The sequence below is a fragment of the Mastomys coucha genome, unplaced genomic scaffold, assembly GCF_008632895.1.
Source record: "Mastomys coucha isolate ucsf_1 unplaced genomic scaffold, UCSF_Mcou_1 pScaffold9, whole genome shotgun sequence".
Lineage (NCBI taxonomy): Eukaryota > Metazoa > Chordata > Mammalia > Rodentia > Muridae > Mastomys > Mastomys coucha.
The window spans coordinates 96,962,160-96,982,281 of NW_022196915.1; the positions used below are offsets into that span (position 1 = coordinate 96,962,160).

The 20,122-nt window shown below is 36.2% G+C and overlaps 1 long non-coding RNA gene across 1 annotated transcript in view; it reads left to right on the plus strand.

Annotated features, from left to right (window-relative positions):
* LOC116084516 overlaps positions 1–20,122 on the plus strand; it is a 143,224-nt gene that overhangs the window by 104,196 nt on the left and 18,906 nt on the right. Inside the window, exon 3 of the long non-coding RNA XR_004116142.1 lies at positions 17,092–17,174. This is a non-coding gene — a long non-coding RNA (uncharacterized LOC116084516). The remainder of the gene's footprint in view (positions 1–17,091; positions 17,175–20,122) is intronic.

Consider the following 20,122-nt stretch of genomic DNA (forward strand, 5'->3'; position numbering starts at 1 on the left):
TCTCTTTCCTTAGACTCCATTTGCTAATACAGATGGAGTACGAGTCTCTGTAGATTCTGCTTGCTCTACTTCTCATTGAGTGAAGGAGTACAGGGCTTACATATATTACTGTGTCTGACTTACAGAGCACACTGACGATTTAAACTTAGGACTTCAGATGGTTTGTCAAACATGTTATTCACTGAGACGTATTCCTAGCTCTTGAATTTTATACATTAATTTTGTCAATACCTTTGCCCAAGGTAACTTTCATGACATTCCAAAGAGAACCACAATTTGACAGATAGTATTAGGTTTCATTTTGGCATTTACAAAGACAATTTATTCTGATTTCCACTAACATCCTTTTCTTTACCATTCCCTTGAAACCTTTCACATATTTCCCCCAAACCACTAACTTTTCTTCTATCTTAATATCTCATATGTTCTATTGTTTTCTCTATTTAACTCAACATCTCTTACCTCATTTTCTGATGCATGTGTAATTTAATAATCTAAGAGATTGGGACAGAAAATTATTTTGTTAGTCAATAAAATAAAAGTTCACAAAAATATAAATTAAATGTTCATTATCATATTGATATGTTATGATATTACTTCAAAATAAAACCAACATGGATATTTGCTTCAGCTAAAATTCTTGACTTATTTATTCAGTAAATACTCATTTATCAACCTTGAAAGTTATATTATAAAATGAAAAAAATGTATGCAACCAGCATTGTATTGGTAGCTCTACACTGAAGAAATATTAGATGTAAAGAGAAAATAATTCAAATGAACAAGGTTCAAAATTACTATGGTTTAAAGATAATTAGATTATTCTAAATATTGATCATTTGCAGCTACTGAATGAGGAAGGAGAAACCTGAAAAAATCAATCTTTCTATCAAAATAGGGTAGAATTTGAAATAGAAAATTTCTGTAAGGAAACATATCTAAAACTGTTTGAATGCTCTTCAGCTCCTTCATTCCTTCCTCTAACTTTGTCATTGTGTTCCTCAGGTTCAGTCTAATGGTTAGCGATAAGTATTTGTATCTGTAACGGTCAGTTGCTGGTAGAATCTCTCAGGAGACAGCTATACCAGGCTTCTGTTGGCAAGCACTTCTTGGCATCAGCAGTAATGTTGGGGTTTTGTGTCTGCTGATGGGATGGATTCCTAGGTGGGGAGGTCTCAGGATGGCCTTTTTTTCAGCCTCTGCTTCATTTTTGTTCCTGCATTTCCTTTAGACAGGGACAATTCTGGGTTAAAATTTTTGTGATGGGTGGTAGCTCCATGCCTGTACTAGGGACCATGTCTATCCACTGGAGGTGGTTTATTCAACCCCATAGGAGGAGCAACAGTATCAATCAACCAGACCCCACAGAGTTCCCTGGGTCAAAACCACCAAACAACGATCATACATACATGGGCCGATCCATGGGATCCACTACATATATAGCGGAGGACTGACTTATCTGGTGTCAGTGGGTGGAGAGACACTTGGTCCTATGGAGACTTGATCCTCGAAGGGTGTGTCATGTTGGGAATATGTGTGGGGGTGAAAGTACCCTGTTAGAGGCAAAGGGGAGGGGGAGGGAGTGGGGCAATAGTGGAAGGGAGACTAGAAAGGGGAATAACATTGGAAATGTAAACAAATAAAATGATTAATAAATTTAAAAATATATTTAAAACTAAAAACCATTTTTCCTAACTTCTTCTATGGTATCTTATGCAAATCCAGGCTTATGAAGTTATACATCAAGCTTGTGTAAGCTTAAATTTTATCAAATCCATATAGTCATCTTGACACTATTATAGTTAATCCACACAGTTCCAGTTGGGTCACAAATACCCATGTGAGAAAGGCAGTAGAAGCTGTTGCTCTTCCACCTCTCATGAACTTGAAGGATCAGGGAATATTCTGTGGGGTAGAGGTTGGAGGAAGGCAAGAAAAAAATTATTTGTTGTAATTTAATTGCAGTCTTAAAATTAACAAAATATATTTACTGCTTTATAATTACTTTCAAGTGTCAGTCAGGATATTCCACTGGAAAATATGTTATGCATATGCTTAGTATGAATCAGCTAAGTACCTGAACAATATATAAAGAATGATTGATATTCTTCCAGCAGCCCAAGATTGGTACTCACAAATCGAGATGGATTACTTATAAAATCCTCTAATTCCAGCCCCATGGGATCCAACATTGTCTTCTAGTTTAATCAGGAATTCACATATTCTCAAATACATATGCATACAAATGCAAGCATAAAAAAATTAAAATTATTTTGAGAATTAGTGGAGAGTTCATGTATCACTGAGCTAAAAAGTCCTACATGGTCTGTGATGCCTTCTCTATTTGACACATATAAACACACATATGCACACATCCATGCACAAGCACACACACACACACACACACACACACACACACACACACACATGCACAGGGCCTTTGCTAAATATACTGCTACCTTCACACTCTTAGTCTTTGAATCTCTTTTTCGTTCATTTCTTTTTTCATGAGATGTGCATTCTTCAGTAGTTTCATAGCATCCTTCTTTCCTTTCTTTCTTTCTCTTTTTCTTTCTTTCTTTCTTTCTTACTTTCTTTCTGTCTTTCTTTCTGTCTTTCTCTATCTCCCTCTCTCTTTCTTTCCTTCTTTCTTTTTTGTTTCTTTCTTCTTTCCTTCTTTCTTTCTTTCTTTCTTTCTTTCTTTCTTTCTTTCTTCCTTCCTTCCTTTCTTTCTCTCTCTCTTTCCTGATAATGGTTTTTGAAAGACTTTAAAGATATGGAAACATATCCCAGATGTGATTTTATGGTGCCTCTATATACTGGTAATAGTTGTATGTTTAGAAATTTGCTGTATTTTACATGGAAGGACTAGGAAAGTTTCTCCTGGTCTACAGGTACCTCACTATTTCTTTTCAGACGTTCTCTTAATTTATTGACATCCCGACAGTAATGATTAGTTCCTGTGTTTAGGAGAGTTATCCTAAGTCAACTTGACTACAGTATAATTTAAATTAAAAAAAAACAAAAATTAAAAAAGATTCACATGCAAGGTGTTATTCTATGAGCCCTATCATGGGGAGACAGAATATTTGCAAATGTTTACTCTTGAAAGACTGACAACACACAACAGTTCAGAGCCACTGAAGCTATAGGACTCTCCATGTCTGAAGACATACTCTAGGCAGCTTCTGTTTTTTCTCTTCCTATGACAGCTGCTATGCTTTCTCTTCTCCTGGTAGTGATTTACCACAAACATAATCTTGGAAGAAGACTTCTCATGAATCTTGAAAGTTCAACTGATGTCTAGGCAAAGTGAATGTAAGAATGAGCAACAGATGTCATACTGAAACAAAGCAAGGACTCCACCAGCATTTGTCTGAAACCAGGGGTGACTGATAGAGTTTCTGCTCCACTATAATCTATACATTTTTCTGTTCCTCATATAGAGCATTCCTCTCAAGATAAATTTGAATTATCTCCCCTGTTAAATTTCCTGTAAGACTGCATCCTTAATAGAGTTGGCATTTGGAAATCTTGGAAAGATCCCTGTGAATGAAAATGCATATTAGAAGAATGAGATAATCTAATGAATCACAAATACTCAGAAAGCAGAGACACTATAAGCCAGCTGAAGAAACTTCGCTATTTATTTACTTAAATAGTATATCAAAGTGCCCAATTTGTTTAGTGAATTGTGGCTAATGGAAGATTCAGTAAAGTCTCAAATCAGTATCTTTAAGCTTCATTTTTTCTTGCCTCTACTACCTGATGAGTAGAAGGGATGGAAAAGAATATTGCACTAGAGATTAGCAAAGCAAAATGTGGAAAACTAATTAGAGGATACATAATTAAGGAACAAAAATTTAGAAAAATGAATAGTCACATGTTGCCTCTTATCAGTTTCCAACAAATTATTTTTTGTCCATTGCTTTATTTATTCACTTTACAGCCTTATTGCAGTCCCCTCCCTCATCTCTTCCTTTCCCCTTCCTTTCTCCTTAAAGAAGGGAAGGCCCCTTATGGGTACCCACTCACACTGGTCATCCTTACCCAATGAGGCCACACATGGCAGCCTAGCTAGAGAAAAGGGATTCAAAGGTCCACAACAGACTCAGAGACAACCCTCACTCCAACTATTAGGGGACCCACAGGAAGAATATGTGGTTGGTGATTCAGTCTCTGTGGGCCTCATCATCCCAGGTTAGTTTACTGTCGTGGTCTTCTTGTGGTGCCCTTGTTCAATCTGATTCCCTCATTCCTTGTCCCCATTCTTCCACAAGGCTACTGTGCTCTGACTATTGATTGACTGTGACCTCTGCATCTTGTTCCATCAGCTACTAGATGAAATCTCTCAGAAGACAGGTCCTGTCTGTAAGTTAAGCAGAATATCATTATTAGTGTAAGGGGTTGGCTCTCTCCCATGGGGTTGGTCTCAAGTTGGGGTTGTAATTGGTTGGCCATTCCCTCAATCTCTGCTTCATCTTTATCCTTGAACATCTTGTAGGCACAAAAAATTTTGGGTTGAAAATTTTGTGGGCAGTTTGGTGTCCCCTCTCCACTTGATGTCCTGCCTGGCTACAGGAGATGACCTCTTGAATAGATTACTGTCATCTCTGACTTATAGTACAGACCTCAGAATTTATTAACTGGTGAATGTGCTTATTTATCAGCATTTAAAGGGATGCTATCTTGTTGTCTGTGCCCTGACCATATTTGCCCTTAGAAGTTGGAGGTGAGGTGGTGTAGAGTCAAGGACACAGACTCCAGGAGCAGATGAGAAACACTGCAGCAAGCTTACCAGAACACTGTTCTAAGCTCCTTTAATACTCTCCATCTGCATCCCATTGGTCCTTAGAAAGCATCTCTTCTAAATGGCACCTCCTGGCTAGGATTAGTTGGCATTGTCTGTGCCAGCAATCCTTGGTCTCTCACACAGTCCTCAATATGATCCTTTTGTAGGAGATGTGTTTGTGGGTGTGTCTCCCACATGTTTACATAGAGGCAGCCCCACAGTTCCTACTACACTAAGAATATCCAATGTAATTTTGAGCATGTTCTAAAACTAGTGGCACATTCCTTTGTAAATTGTGATAGTTAATAAAATAATAGTAATGCAGAAGTACAACAAAATGAATAGAAATAAAGACTTGGCTTCATAAAGGTAGGAATAAAATACAAGCATAGAACACAACTACTTTGGAATAAGCATCCATCAGCTAAAGCTGCCTCAAATATCCTACAAACAGGAGGGTATATAAAATGAGCAAGGCTAAAGCTCAATTTACAACCATTTATTCATAACAAAGCAGGAGAAATTACTGCATTATACGTTTTCTAAACACAAACCTCTATAACTAGACGTTTTTCATGTAATAAAGCAGAATGGTTTGAGAATCGGTTCTTTGTAAATTGAGGCAATAAAAACCATTAAGCAAACACTTACCTTATTTCACCACTTCATCAAAATGGCAAATCAAGAAAACTATTCAAAGACAGACATTTATCTAGAGGAGAAGAAAATAATGATAAAAGCTGCTGTATTTTTTTTTTCTGGAGGCTTTGTCTAACCAGATCCACAAAACTGAATGGGTTCGGCTGAAAATGGCTCTCCAATTTTCTTGAAATGTTTACTATTCATCAGAGAAAAAAAATAGTGTTCCTGTAAATTTGGACTAAAAAACATGCTAAAAATTCTCTTAGTAATGACAACTTTGTAAATTATGAAATGCAAAAAGCTCCAAATTGCTTGTCATTGATTAAAGGGAGGGTTCAATGATGTATTTATTTGTTTTCTTGCTTTGAAATTATTTTTATCTAAGTTAATTGGGTGTTAATTATCTGAAAGAAAACAAATGAGAATGTAAACACTTCTACAGTTGGTTAGCTTAATACCTAGTTTTTATTTTTATCTGTGGTTCAAGTGGGAGTGACAGACTACTGACAAACACAGAGTCCATTTACAAGTCCTCTATAGAACTACAGTGGCTATTCTTACATGTCATTATAAAATACCAGAGAAATAGACAATGAAACGAGAAAACATCTTTATTGTTCTTTTTGTGAAAGGGTTTCTCAATGCAGCTCTGGTTGTCTTCCAGCTCACTATGTAGACCAGGGTGGCTTTGAAGTCGCAGTAATCTGTCTGCATTTGTCTCACAAGTGCTGGTATTAAAGGTGTGCACCATTCTGCAAGGCTGCAAAAATAAAACCATTAAGACTGCTATAACATGCCAAAGATTATATTGTTTAATCCTAGGAATTGGGAGGCTTGCGTTGTATTGTTTATGTGGGACTCTGCTAAAAAGAAAAAAAAAATTAGATACCTCACACTTTCATTACACATCCTTTCCCCAATGGGCATCTGGGATGGTTCTGTAAATTGGATAAATTGCAAACTGTTTGAATTTTTAAAGTGTTTTTCTGTATATATTAAACTAAAAATGATTTAGCTTTATTATGTTCATAGATTGTTGATCAATTTACAATTATTTAAAGTATCTTTCACTAGTGTGACTAGTGGTAAGCCATTGGTAAACAGCTTTATATATGTATATGATGTATACAAATACATGTATTATTTGGTTATAAATATATATGTAGATATACATATATATGAATGATACAGATATGCATATGTATGTGTATATTTTTACTATGACAAAGCAAATCAAGGGTAGAAAAATTTTCAGAAGATATCATGACTAAATGAAGAAATAGCATGAATGGATGCAGGGCAACTGAGAATCTTTGTTGATTTACAATGTTTAAATAATTTATGATGGGCAGTGGTGCCACATGCCTTTAATTTCAGCACTTGGGAGGCAGAGGCAGGTGGATTTCTGAGTTTGAGGCCAGCCTAGTCTACAGAGTAAGTTCCAGGACAGCCAGGGCTATACAGAGAAATCCTGTATCAAAAAACAAAACAAAATAATAATAATAATAATAATAATAATAATAATAATAATAATAATTTAGAATTATTAAAATTTAATAATACTTTTCAAAAATGTATTTTTACTTTTTATTGAGTCTTTGTGGAGTTTTTGTCTTGTACTCCAATCTTACTCATCTCCCTGGCCCATTGTACTTGCCCTGTGCCCTTGCAATGTGCCCATAAGATAAAAAAAATAATGAGACAGAGAAGAAGAAAAAAGGTAAGGAGGAGAAAGAGGAGGAAGGAGAGGAGGAGAAAGAACAGGAAGAAGAGAAAGAGGAGAACAAAAAAGCAGGAGGAGGAGAAAAATGAGTAGTAGGAGAAGGAGGAGGAGAAAGAGGACTAGGAGCAAAAGGAGAATGAGAAAAAAAAAAGGAAGAGGAGGAAGAGGAAGAAAGAGGAGAGCAAGCGGCAGCAGCATCTGGCCTGGGAAGCTGACGTGTGTTATGATGTGTCACACACTGTACTCTTTTGAGCAAACATCTTTATTTGGAAATGTTTATTGCAATGAGTCATTGGGCTGAATCAAGATCTCTGTGTCTAGCTACAGTATCAAGACTTCATTTTCACTCGAATGAATCTTGGATATTCTGTTTCCTGTAACATGGAGACCCTGCAGCTTTGAATATGCAAGTCTGGCCAATTCATGCACTCTAGCAATTCACATATGGGTAGTTGTTGGGGTGGGCCAACTCAAGGTGCTGGATCTGGGCCTGGTAGTAGTTAAGGAGGTTATCCTGGGAGCTCTCATGCACATATACCACCAGGGTGAACTCTCCCATACTGCCCCACCCAAGTTATTATCTTAGATTTAATGGAAGTGACACTCAATACATCCTCAACAGTAGCAATTCCAATTTCTAAAAAATTTGGTTTGAAATTCAAGGAGGGATGAGAGGTCAGTGCTTAGAAAAATATGCATGTATTGAAGAGGCAATATGCCTTCAGGTAATTGGGAATGTCTGACCCAGGGCAGTTATTTCTGAATCTTCAAGCTTCAAATGGAATCTATATGCTTAAACGTAAATCTGCAGTTCATCCAGAATTAAAAAAATCACTTAATAAGACAGCAAGCTTCACATTAAGCAGATCTAGCTTTAGATCTTCCTATGACTGATTGTGCATCCAATCTTACCTTGTGTGTGCCTGTGATACCCCGTGGAAGAGAGGGAAGGCACTCTCTGAGAAGATGCTCTCCATCTTTTCACTAATGCTTTGTTCCCGGAAGCTCTTTCTCAGGCGATCTTACCTCGACTACTCTCAAGAGGAAATGGATGGACAATAAGAGAACAAAATACTTTATCCAGCAAAGCTTTAATTTTGTGTCACTAAAGTAGGAATTTGTTTCCTTTTGTAAAGGAACACAGGGAATTCTGTGAAGTCACAGAACACTGTTGATTTCCTTTGAAATTTTGAGATAAATGTTTATAAAATAAAGATTTTCAGTCTGGAACTCACTCTGTAGACCAGGCTGGCCTCGAACTCAGAAATCCACCTGCCATTGCCTCTCCAAGTGCTGGGACTAAAGGCGTGTGTCACCACCGCCCAGCTAGATTTTCAGTTTCATGAGGTACCATTTATCAATTATTGATCTTAGAGTCTGAGCCATTGGAATTCTGTTTAAGAAATTTCCCTCTGTGCCAATGAGTTTAAGCCTCTTTCCCAATTTCTCGTCTATTAGATTCAGTGTATGTGGTTTTATGTTGAGATCCTTGATCCATTTGGACTTGTGCTTTGTGCAAGGCAACAAATACGGTCTATTTTAATTCTTCTACATACAGACTGCCAGTTAAACCAGCACCATTTATTGAAGGTACTTTCTTTTTTTTTTTTCATTGTATATTTTTGGCTTCTTTGTAAAGATTAAGTGTGTGTAAGTGTGTGGTTTTACTTTTGGGGCTTCAATTCCATTCAATTCATCAATGTGTCTGTCTCTGTACCAATACCATGCAGTTTTTATCACTATTGCTCTGTAGTATAGCTTGAGGTCAGGGATGGTGATTCCCCAAGCAGTTCTTTTATTGTTAAGAATTGTTTTCTCTATTCTGGGTTTTTTGCCTTTCCAGATGAATTTGAGAATTGCTCTTTCCATTTCTTTGAAGAATTGTGTTGGGATTTTGATGGTGATTACATTGAATCTGTAGATTGCCTTTGGTAGGATGGCCATTATTACTATGTTAATTCTGCCAATCCATGAGCATGGGAGATCACTCCATTTTCTGAGATCTTCTTTGAATTCTTTCTTGAGAGACTTGAAGTTATTGTCATACAGATCTTTCACTTGTTTGGTTAGAGTTATCCCAAGATAATTTATATTACTTGCACCTAACCCTTAAGAGACAGGAGGCTCCAGGGAGTAGGAAGGTCATCCTTGTGGGAGGTGGTGGGAGTGGGGACATCCTTGAGGAGACCGAGGGTGGGGATATGGGATGTGGAAAAGTCAGAAGGTAGACCAGGAGGGGAATACAATCTGGAGTGTAAAAAGATTAAATACAAATTTTAAAAAAGGTAAAAGAAAAAGAGTTTTCATTTCTTTGCTCTAGAAGTACTGTTATTACTCAATTTATATAGGATCATTTTATTTCTTTTTTTTCTTTATTGTGGAGTACAAATTCTTAAAGGACATCATCACAATTATTAGAATTTGCTTGTTTGTTATGTCCCACTTCTTGATTTTGATTTTGTTGATTTGGATATACTTTCTCCATCTTTTAATTACTTTGGATACAGATTTGTTTATCTTGTTGATTTTCTCAAAAAGCAAAATCATTCTTGCAATGACTCTTGGTAAACTGTGCTGTATTGCTTTTACTGATTTCAGCCCTTGATTGATATTTAGGATCATGTTTTCCATCCACTTTTCAGTATCATTATGGGGCACTATCTCCTATCTACCACACATACTAAGATCTTGCTGTTATGTTTTGTTTGTTTGTTTGGTTTGGTTTGCTTACTTCATTATTAAACCCTTGACTATGATACAACTTGAGGTAAGATACTTTATGGAAATATGTGGAATTTTGTTAGAAGATGTGCTTACTTACAATTTAATCTGTTATATTGTATTAGAAGCAAAGATATATGACAGATTTACTGTGCTTTGAATATGCTCTTAAGGGTAACTTTCTCAGGAAAATGGGTTTTGTTAGCATTCTGTCTAAACTCCACCCCACAGTGGCTTGGCAACAGCCAGGTAGGACTGACCCACTATAAATCGGGCTGCTTGCCACCTCCTCCCTGCCTTGCTCTTCTCTTCTTGCTCCCCATTCCCTCCCCTGCCACCATGGAGGCATGGGTGCCCTCTACTCCTCTATTCTTTTACTTCTCTCCCTCTCTCTGTCTTTCTCTGCCTCAACAACACTCTTAATTCCCCTCCCCATGCCCTGAATAAACTCTTTTTTATACTATACTGTCATGTGACTGGTCCTTCAGGGGGAAGGGATGGCTTAGCATAGGCCTGCTGGCACCAACTTCAGTCCCTATGAGTGTGTGTGTGTGTGTGTGTTGTGTTTTTACCTTGAGTCCTGCCTTAGGCTTCTTTGTTATTTCATGTACAAATGTACATGTATACCATTTATTATTTTCTTTAGGTCTTCTGCTGTTTACTCTCCTAGTTTAGCCCTAACATTATGTAAACTGATTTTATCACGCCACCAAGTGTTGAAATTCATGGCAATTTTCAAAGTGGATGACATGGTAGGTGCTAAGGAAGTTTCTAGAACTCCGTCTACTCCCAGCTATGACAATTTATATGTGTAACATGCTTCTTATAGTATACTCAAACTGCCAAATTCTTGTTGCCCAGAGTGTGAGCTGGCTAGTGGTGAGTTAATTACTGATAGAATTTGCTTCTCTACAAATCTTGCTTTATCTACCACCATAATTAGTTGTATTTCTTAGAGAATTTGTTTTGAATGCAAGATTAGTTTATTGGTCTTTCATTTACAAACTTTATAATTTCATATAAAAGTATCTATCACATTTACTACAACATGTTCTACAAGATGCTGATTCAAAGTCATTGAGGGTACCATTTCCACTTCATTATTATGTATAAATAAGTTAATACATTTTAGAGACAGACAATGGACATGCACTAAGTACTTATTTGTCTTTAACTTATCTTTTACTACCAAGGCACTATGTAAAATCTTTATCATTATGGATATGGAAGAATAAAGCAAATTTTCTAAGATATTTAAAAATAGAAACTGAGTCCACAATAATGTATACACATACATATAAATAATATATATATATATATATATATATATATATATATATAATTTTGGGAATAATACCTATGTGGAGATTAACCTGACAAGGAGAACACAGATGTTACTTAAACTATAAAAAGAGTTGAAGAACTTTATTCTGCACAACATTGACTTAAATTGCTTGATGTAAACAAGATTCATGTTCCCACATGTAAAAGTGTGGACTTAATTCATATGGGATGGCACTGACAGTATTACAAGCAACCTGATTCATAATCAAGTGACTTGAGAAGCATTATTAAGAAATACACTTGTGACACTGGGAGTAACTGGGTCCAGCGGGACCAGGCACAAAGGAACTCTGCCAGCCCAGTGACTCCAGTTCCTTCTGTTCTGTCTGGCTTAGTGTTCTGAGCAAATCTTGGGCACAAACTCTGCAGCCAGTCCCACAACTCACAGAGAAAGCCACACTCCCAGGTGATTTAACAAGCCCAGGATCCCAGAATCACAGGATCACAGAGTCAGCTTGATTCTGAGGAGTTCTGACACAACCAGGATCACAGGAAGGACAGGCTCCAGTCAGATTTAGCAAGGGCAGGTAGCACTAGAGTTAACCAGATGACAGGGGGCAAACACAAGAAAATAAACAACACAAACCAAGGTCACTTGCCATCATCAGAACCCAATTCTCCCACCATAGCAAGTCCTGGACACACCATTACACGGAAATGCAAGATTCAGATCTAAAATCACTTATCATGATGATGATACAGGACCTTAAGAAAGACATAAATAGCACCCTCAAAGAAATACAGAACACAGGTAAAGAGGTAGAAGCTCTTAAAGAGGAAACACAAAAATCTCTTAAAGAACTACAGGAAAACATAGTATACAGTTAATATGTTTGGAGTTATTTAAAATTTATATTGAGAAAAATATTTTCACTATTGCTATAGACGAGCACCTACATAAGACTGTTAAATTGATTGTTGTTTTATATCAAACAACTTTTATAATACTTATTTTTATTGTTATAATATTTTGTAAATTTTAAGGAATATGACAAAAAAGATATTGTAGGTACTGAAGGGGGGTTCCGGGAGGAACAGTGGTACAAAAGGGAAACAAGAATATGATTCAATTCTATTCACTTAAAATATATTTTTAAAGGTTAACAAATTCAGATAAATTGAAATCATGTAACTTTTCTCATCATAATGCAATAAAAGTTTTAAAAAAAAGAAATACACTTGTGATTCAAAGATCAAATTTTCAGACGATCCTTATGGAGTTATATTTATGATTTGAGCGTACATCACTTCTGGGTTATAAGATCTATCTTATATAGGCAACATCCCTAAAGAAATCGACCTATCCTATCTTAACAGCTATCAACTGCAATAACTGCTCGGCTTATAGTGGGGCTACTTGATCCACTCATACGCCTAGGCTGGGATTTTGTCCTGATTTTGTGTAAGTCAGAACCAATGAGAGTTCATGCATGCAACATATGAGGCCCAAACCTCCTCACTTTTCCCCCACCCTCCCCCCAGAGGCTTTGTTGCAGCCATCCTTTGCAGCTGTCAACTCCCTCTGGCTGTTATAATCTTTCTCACATCTTTTCAATGATAATTCCTGAGCCTTGTGGGGATAGTATAGGATGTACATGCCCTGTTAAGGTCTTAGCATGCCATTGTCTCTTATTCTCTGTATGTAGACCATTGTGAGTCTCTATCAATTTCCATCTGTTGTAAAACTTGCTTCTCTACTGAAGGTTAGGAGATGTAATAATCTATATAAATAAACACAACTTAAAGATCCTTTTATTGCTATGAACATTTCCAAGAATAACAGTATTACATTCTTCTATCAAGGTGGCCAGCCACATGTTTGCTCTAGAAGATTCAACTTCCTGTTTTCATTGTTTTCCCTTCCTAGTAGAGACATGTCCCTGGATTTTCATTAGCAGCCTGACATGTTTTTGCTTTTATTTTGTTTTGTTTTCAGTGATATGTAAAGATGTCCTGTAGGGGCTTTCTCTTCTACTTTCAAATAAAATTTGTTATTTTTTGTTTATTTTGTTTTGTTTTGTTTGTTGATTTTCCCCCTTGAGGAAAACAAAATGGTGACATGATTTTGATTGTAGTTTTTTTCCAAGCCATTATTTACAAATACATGAATAAAGAAATGCTATAAAATAAAGAAAACACAAAACACAGCTAGTTAAGTAGACTTTATTGCATTTTTTCATCAAATCAACAGATAAATTTTTGGTTCATCTCTGTTCCTTTCTTCTACTTTTTCTCACAGTTGGCAGCTCTGTGGTGTAAGTCAAGCAATAACTGGATTATGAACGTCTGCCAATTGCTTTCTTCCTTTGCAAGCAAAACAATTTTTAGATTCTTGGCTCAGTCCAGTAATTCCTGAACTGAATGAAAAAAACAAATTAACCCATGCCAATTAAGTTGAAAGAAATAAATTCAGCTACATAGTGCTGGGGACTTTTTTCAATTGATTTGTTCTTTGAAGTAAGAGAGTGAGATTGAATTTAAAAAAAAAATCCTTAAAATTAAAAGTTGTATGTCTTCATGTCTTCATGTGTTCACATTGCTATAGCAAATTGATGTAAACACAATAGATTTTAGTCAGCAAAAGCCTATTCTTCTCTATTCTGGAGACTGTGCCTTACAGGACAAATACAATTTCATCTGATGCCACGGAGAAGGACCATTGTATGTTGTATGTGGTTTGTACATGATTTCAATTGTGCCTTTGCACAGCAGCTAGGATGGCTGAGCTCTGGACAACCTCTTAATGGTTCACTTTACAAACTTATTACTTTGATGTTGATGTTTCAATACTGATTTGAGGAAAATAAACATTCATGTCAAAGCACCATATATACAATGAGTGCTGATTTTTAATTAATATACACATATTGATATTCAAATATTTATATTCACCAATAATCTGTATTATTATCAATGGCCTTGCATTAAATGTTTCAGGAAGTTGACATTTTACTTTTCTTGGTATGTGCATTTAGAATGAAATATTAGTATGTTAATAATACTTGATCATCTGATACTTTTTGAGTAGGTTTTATTTTAATGCTGGTATAATGCAATGAACTGTGAGATAATTTATAATTAGACTCTTCTTGCTTTGTTAGTAACAAAGTGTTTAAGGTGGTTCTAGAAATAATTGCCTATACCGAGTGATTTTCTTTGTGAAAATGCCACAAGCAACTTTTAATACTATTTCTAAAGCAAACCCAAAGCCTTGTGCTTCCTAATAACTTGATTCTACTAATTACACTCTCTATGTAAAAAATGTATGTAAATCTATTGACAAGAGCACCCTGACCTACTTTTTAGAACAATGGCTCTTTAGGTTCAGTCACAATAGATTTAATGGAGCTAACATATAACCAGATACTTAAAAGTAAAAAGGGAGACCGGAGTGAAAGTTAGTGTTATTAGTGTTCAAGGGAGAAAAGAAATAATTGAACTGCAATTTAGAGAATCTTACTGTGGTCAGGATGACAATTACCCTAAAAGTGACTTGTTTTGCTCTCTGCTGCTTTAAATTGCTACTTTAGTATTATGTTTAAGCTGTGGGAGAATGAGAGTCCTGGCTGTCAGGAGCGTGGTGAACATGTGTTTACTCAGAGTTTACAGGAGGCAATTCGTTTCACTTAAGGCTAGAGAAATTGAAAAATAATCAAATATTAGAGAGCTCTTTATAAACTAAGTTCATTCTTCCAGAAATCACGGCACTGTGGAGGTGATGAAGGATGAGTGCATGCCTACTTTTATGAATATTCTATGGCTGAGGTAGGGATGGTACACCCCCAAGAAATTACTAAGACTGGAAGCAGTTTCAAAATACTTCCAATTTCCAAACTAGAAAAACAACACCAAGTGACAAATAGCCTTAAAAATTATTGTTTTCCAAGTCAGACCAAGAATAGCAAACATTATGTATTCCTCTATTCCATCCATACGTAATATGAAGAAACGGGAGGAAAAGCTTCTTACGTGTTCTTTTAGTAATGATCACAAACCTGCATATGCTTTTAGGAGCTCCTTATTACTTCCTGGTAACCCTCTCTTATTACTCATCATATTTCCCCAAAGAGCCGTAACTTCAACTAAATGTACCTCAGTATGTACTAGTTTCTAAAATCAGAATTAAAAGTGTGTAGGTATTGGTGATAGAGCTTGATCCTCTTCATTTGATTTTAGTAATATGGAAAAACTACTACTACTACTAATCAAATTCAAAACAACTAGCATATTTCTTGATAAAATAAGAGCATTTTTGATAAATACACAAAACCCTATCCTACAGCAATTAAATACATGAATGATATGAATAATAAACAAAATCACCACTGATTCCTGAAGAAGAAAGCAGTGTCGTGGGATTATAGAGAACTGAAAAGTGAGCAGATACAGAGGTGTCTACTGTAAAGAAGACATTGCTACCTTCTGTCAGAAAAAAGTTAGTGCCCAGTCAGAACACACATGATTTCTGTGTTAAATTCTATTTTGATCATGAAGATTGTGGCATTTCTACTGTACTACAGCTTTTCAGCTGACCTTTATATATGCATCTGTCTAGAAAGCACATGGTAATTGGATAAACATGACCACAAATTCATTCAGCTTTTACTATATAGCAGAATTTTACTTTCTACATGTGCAGAGCTATAAAGCAGCAAAGTCTTGGAGAAAAACAAAGATGCAGAGATTATGCAGGGTTTGTAGCTTTTGAGGGACCATGTATTCAAAGTAAGTTCACAAGATATTTTGGATCGTAAAAGAGATCTTTGTGATTAATAATAGACTGAATTAATTCCCAACAGGTAGAATCCATAGACACTTATATCTTTAATTAATTAATTCAATTAATCAGCCTAAGAGAATGACTGTATTTATATTATTTCTACAACCCCTATCCTCTCAAACTCACACACTTTCTTCCCCACTTTCTCTAGAATTCATGGTCTCTTCCTTGATACTTTATGGTCACACACACAAGCACACACACACACACGTACACACACAAGCACACACATACACAAGCACACACACAAGCACACACACACAAGCACACACACACACACGTACACACACATTACATTCCACTTGCATTTATGCCTATCATCTTACAAACAAATACTCTTGATGTCAGGAACCAGGTCTAGGGGATTCAGTCACAGCTATAGTAGAAAAGCTAGAGGAAGAGACTGAATCAAGAATAGAAGGTTATTTCTGACAGGGATGAATATCCACAATACACAACTAAATCAAAAATCAAGTACCAAAACCACTAACAACCCCCAAAAGTATGGGGACATAAGCAGAATGTATAATTCTCAAGAAAAGTATATTGGATGAAGTGCATGAAAAAATATTCAACGTTTTACTTATCTGGGAGATACAAATCAAAACATGAGTGAGATTCCCCTTCAATGCAGCCAGAATGAAGACACCGGGGAAGCAGAAACCAGCAAATGCTATAGTTGTGACTAGTGACTGTGGAGGACCCTTACACACTGTGGGAACTTAAATTAGTCCAGCCTTTTTAGAAGTCAGTGAGATGGATTATTAAATTATTAAAAAATGGAATTACTTGAGTTACCTCTATCATTCTTTTGTACACACTCAAAGTACTCAATACTAATATGCTATGCACATATATAAACTTTTAAGTTAATCATGGCACTGTTCACAATTCCCAAATTATGGAATTAATATAAGTATCCATGAACAGATAAATTTAAAAAATATAGCATGTATGAGTGGGGCTATTCAAGCTAATCGAATTATGTATTTCTCAGGAGAAAAAAGAGAAGTACAGATTATCTTCATAAGCAAACTATGCCAATCTCTATAATAAGTATCATTGGTTTTCTCTTATATGTCAACTCAGATGAAATATGGCCATGAAAGTAGAAGGTAGACTGTTTCCACTGTGGGCAAGCTGATATGAAAGATCAATAAGAAAGACTAAAGGTAAGAGAAGGCTCGTTGCTATTGGAGTGCAACATAATCATGTATAAAAATGTTCCTGGAATGCATGACTATGTGATATATGTCCTATAATAAGTAGGAAATATACCTTAAAGACATGCTTTTAGTTATAGAAAAAGAAAAACAAAGTATCATTGTTTAGTCTTTCATATTGCATAAGGGAATACAGCAGCCCCAGAGCGCAATATTAGGATACACTACAATACCACATACCTGGATTAGCACATTGAAGAGTTATTTAAATAAATTAGTCATTAATTTGCAGAGCCTGCACTCACCGTGGAAACAGAAGAGCTGTAGTCATTACTCCTCATCATGTGGTTACCTGTGTATGTGTTTTCATCAATCTTGATTATAAAGTAGTCTTGCTAATGTCTTATCCAATTTTGATTACAGATAGACCATGTCTCATGCAGATATTATGTGAAAACATAGTTTTTAGCAAGAGAACTATGTTAAGCCTAGATGTTAAGAACCAGAATAGATACAGGATGTCAGTGGTGAGAAGTACACTGTTTTCTCAACTTCACAGGGCAGAACTGATATCCCAAGTCAGCAAGCAATCAAAAATTCCAGAACTTTATAAAACATATAATGACAAAGGCAAATACATTGTTAATAATTTGTAATATATGTTCCAACTATTTTTTGAATTCTATCTTCATATTTTCAAATAAATAGAAATGTACTATTGGATGAGGGGAAAGTTGTGATTTCTTTAAAATACTATGAATTACTGAACAATTGTCAGCTCTAAGTGTGGGGAATGAAGTTATATATTTATACGCTGCCTTCTATTGTCTTTGTTGTTAAAATTATGAGAAACACATTTCTGAAAATATTGTGGAATCATTCAACCTCAAGCATATAACTGTCACCTGTACTTGTGAGCATGAATCTTTTTCTTCTAACAATTTACAAAGTATCATCTTGCCCTCAAGTGCCTGACAGTGGAGCATAATGAAAGCTGACAAAACATATAATGAAGATTGGTGGAAGAGGTGGGATTCTGGTTCCATATGCAAGGTGATTGCTCAAGCAGGAGGACCTGAGCTTGAGTCCCTATATGCATGTAAAATTTGGGAGTGCTTGTGTTTCTGTCACCAAAGAAATAGAAATAATCAGATCACTGACTAGTTGCTCTAGCCACATGGGCAAATTCTAGATGCACTGAGATAGCCTATCTGACTGAGTAAGATGAAGAAGGACCTGTCATCAACCTCTGGTGCTACCAGCATGTGAAAGTTCATTGCACACACATGATATAGTGTATGACATGTACTTGCACATGTATCCACATATACATATTCAAGAAAGTAAAATATAGTATGAAGTAGGATTTCACTGATAATTAAATTATTACTGTACACATTTAAAAACAATTCCTAAGAAATGAAGGGTTTGTGTGTGTGTGTGTGTGTGTGTGTGTGTGTGTTTCATATCTTAAACAAAAAAGGAAGGAATTAAATGACAACATAATTTGAATTAAAATAAGGATTTACATGCATATTACTGGCAAATAATAATTATATCTTGATCATTTAGCATACAACTTCAGTAATGAAGTATCAAAACCTCTTAAATGTTATATAATAAATGGAGAATTTATATTCTGTCATACACACCACACACACACACACACACACACACACACACACACACAAAGCATTTTTCCAGTTAATTCTTTCCCTTTAGTAATTGTAGTTTCCATTCATGGAGTATCCTCTTAGGTGGGTTCCCATGTCTCATTTTGTACATCTGGCAGTTCTCAGAACATTGCCTTCTCTAAATTTCTTTTGGCATCTGTTCAAGAACATGCTCCACTCCCTTGGCATGGCAAATACGTTGTACAGATAATGAAGGGGAATGGTTCCGTATCATTAGCTTTAGTGTGGTACATATATGAGGGGTTATTCTGAGTCCAGGGTATTCAGATGGCTGGCAGTCAACAGGCATTACATTAACCTCACTTTTCCCTTAGAAAAACATACTTTCCCTAGCTCCTTAATAGGTTTTTGTCCATGAGTTAACACACTAGGAAATTCTCTTGTTCTATATTTATTATATTTTCTTTTAGAAAATTTCACAAATGTATGCAATTTATATTAACATCTTGTCTCCCACTTTCCTACCATCTGTCTACATGCTTTTTCCCTTGAAAAATTTCTATTCTTAAGTCTGTGTCTGTTACTTTTGTTGTGTGACCCACTTAGGTTAACCAGAACTATATGCTGTCCACAGGTTTTAACTTATACTTCAGAAGCTGGTACTTTTGACATAGGGAACACAATAGAAGACAAGAGTTCCTTACTCTCAGAGCCTTTCAATATACAGAAGTTTGAAGAAAGTGGTAAGGCCCTTGAGCCACTCTTCATTCTAACTGTTGATAAAGGCAGCCTTGTGTCGACCCACTGAAGAAAACTACACATGGGACTTAGTAATTGTTTGCAGTGGTTGAATTGAGTCTAGATGTTGGACCATGAAAGGCAGTCTGTGTTTTAGTTTAGTAAGCAAGGCTTACTCCGGAGACCCTGTAGAAAATTCTTCAAGGGACAGAATAGTAAGCTACATTAATCTGAGACATTAGGCTGCTGACACCACAAGCCCTCACTTGATTATCCTGTGCTATCTATCACATAGACAATGCCTCCAGTTCCCAGCCTTCTGGCTGGGTTCTACACCCACAGTCTCCTGATCACAGCCATGTATGTCCCACCCCTCAATTACCTGGGAGCAGAAAGCTAGCACAGCACACTATAAAAGGGGATGCTTGACCCCTCCTCTCTCTCTCTTAACCTCTTACTCTTAACTTCTTGTCTTTACTCTCACTTCTTGCTTCCTCTATTCCCCTCCTTCCCCCTCTCTCCATGTGACCATGGCTGGTCTCTAATTCTCTACCTCCTTCTCTCTCTCTCTCTCTCTCTCTCTCT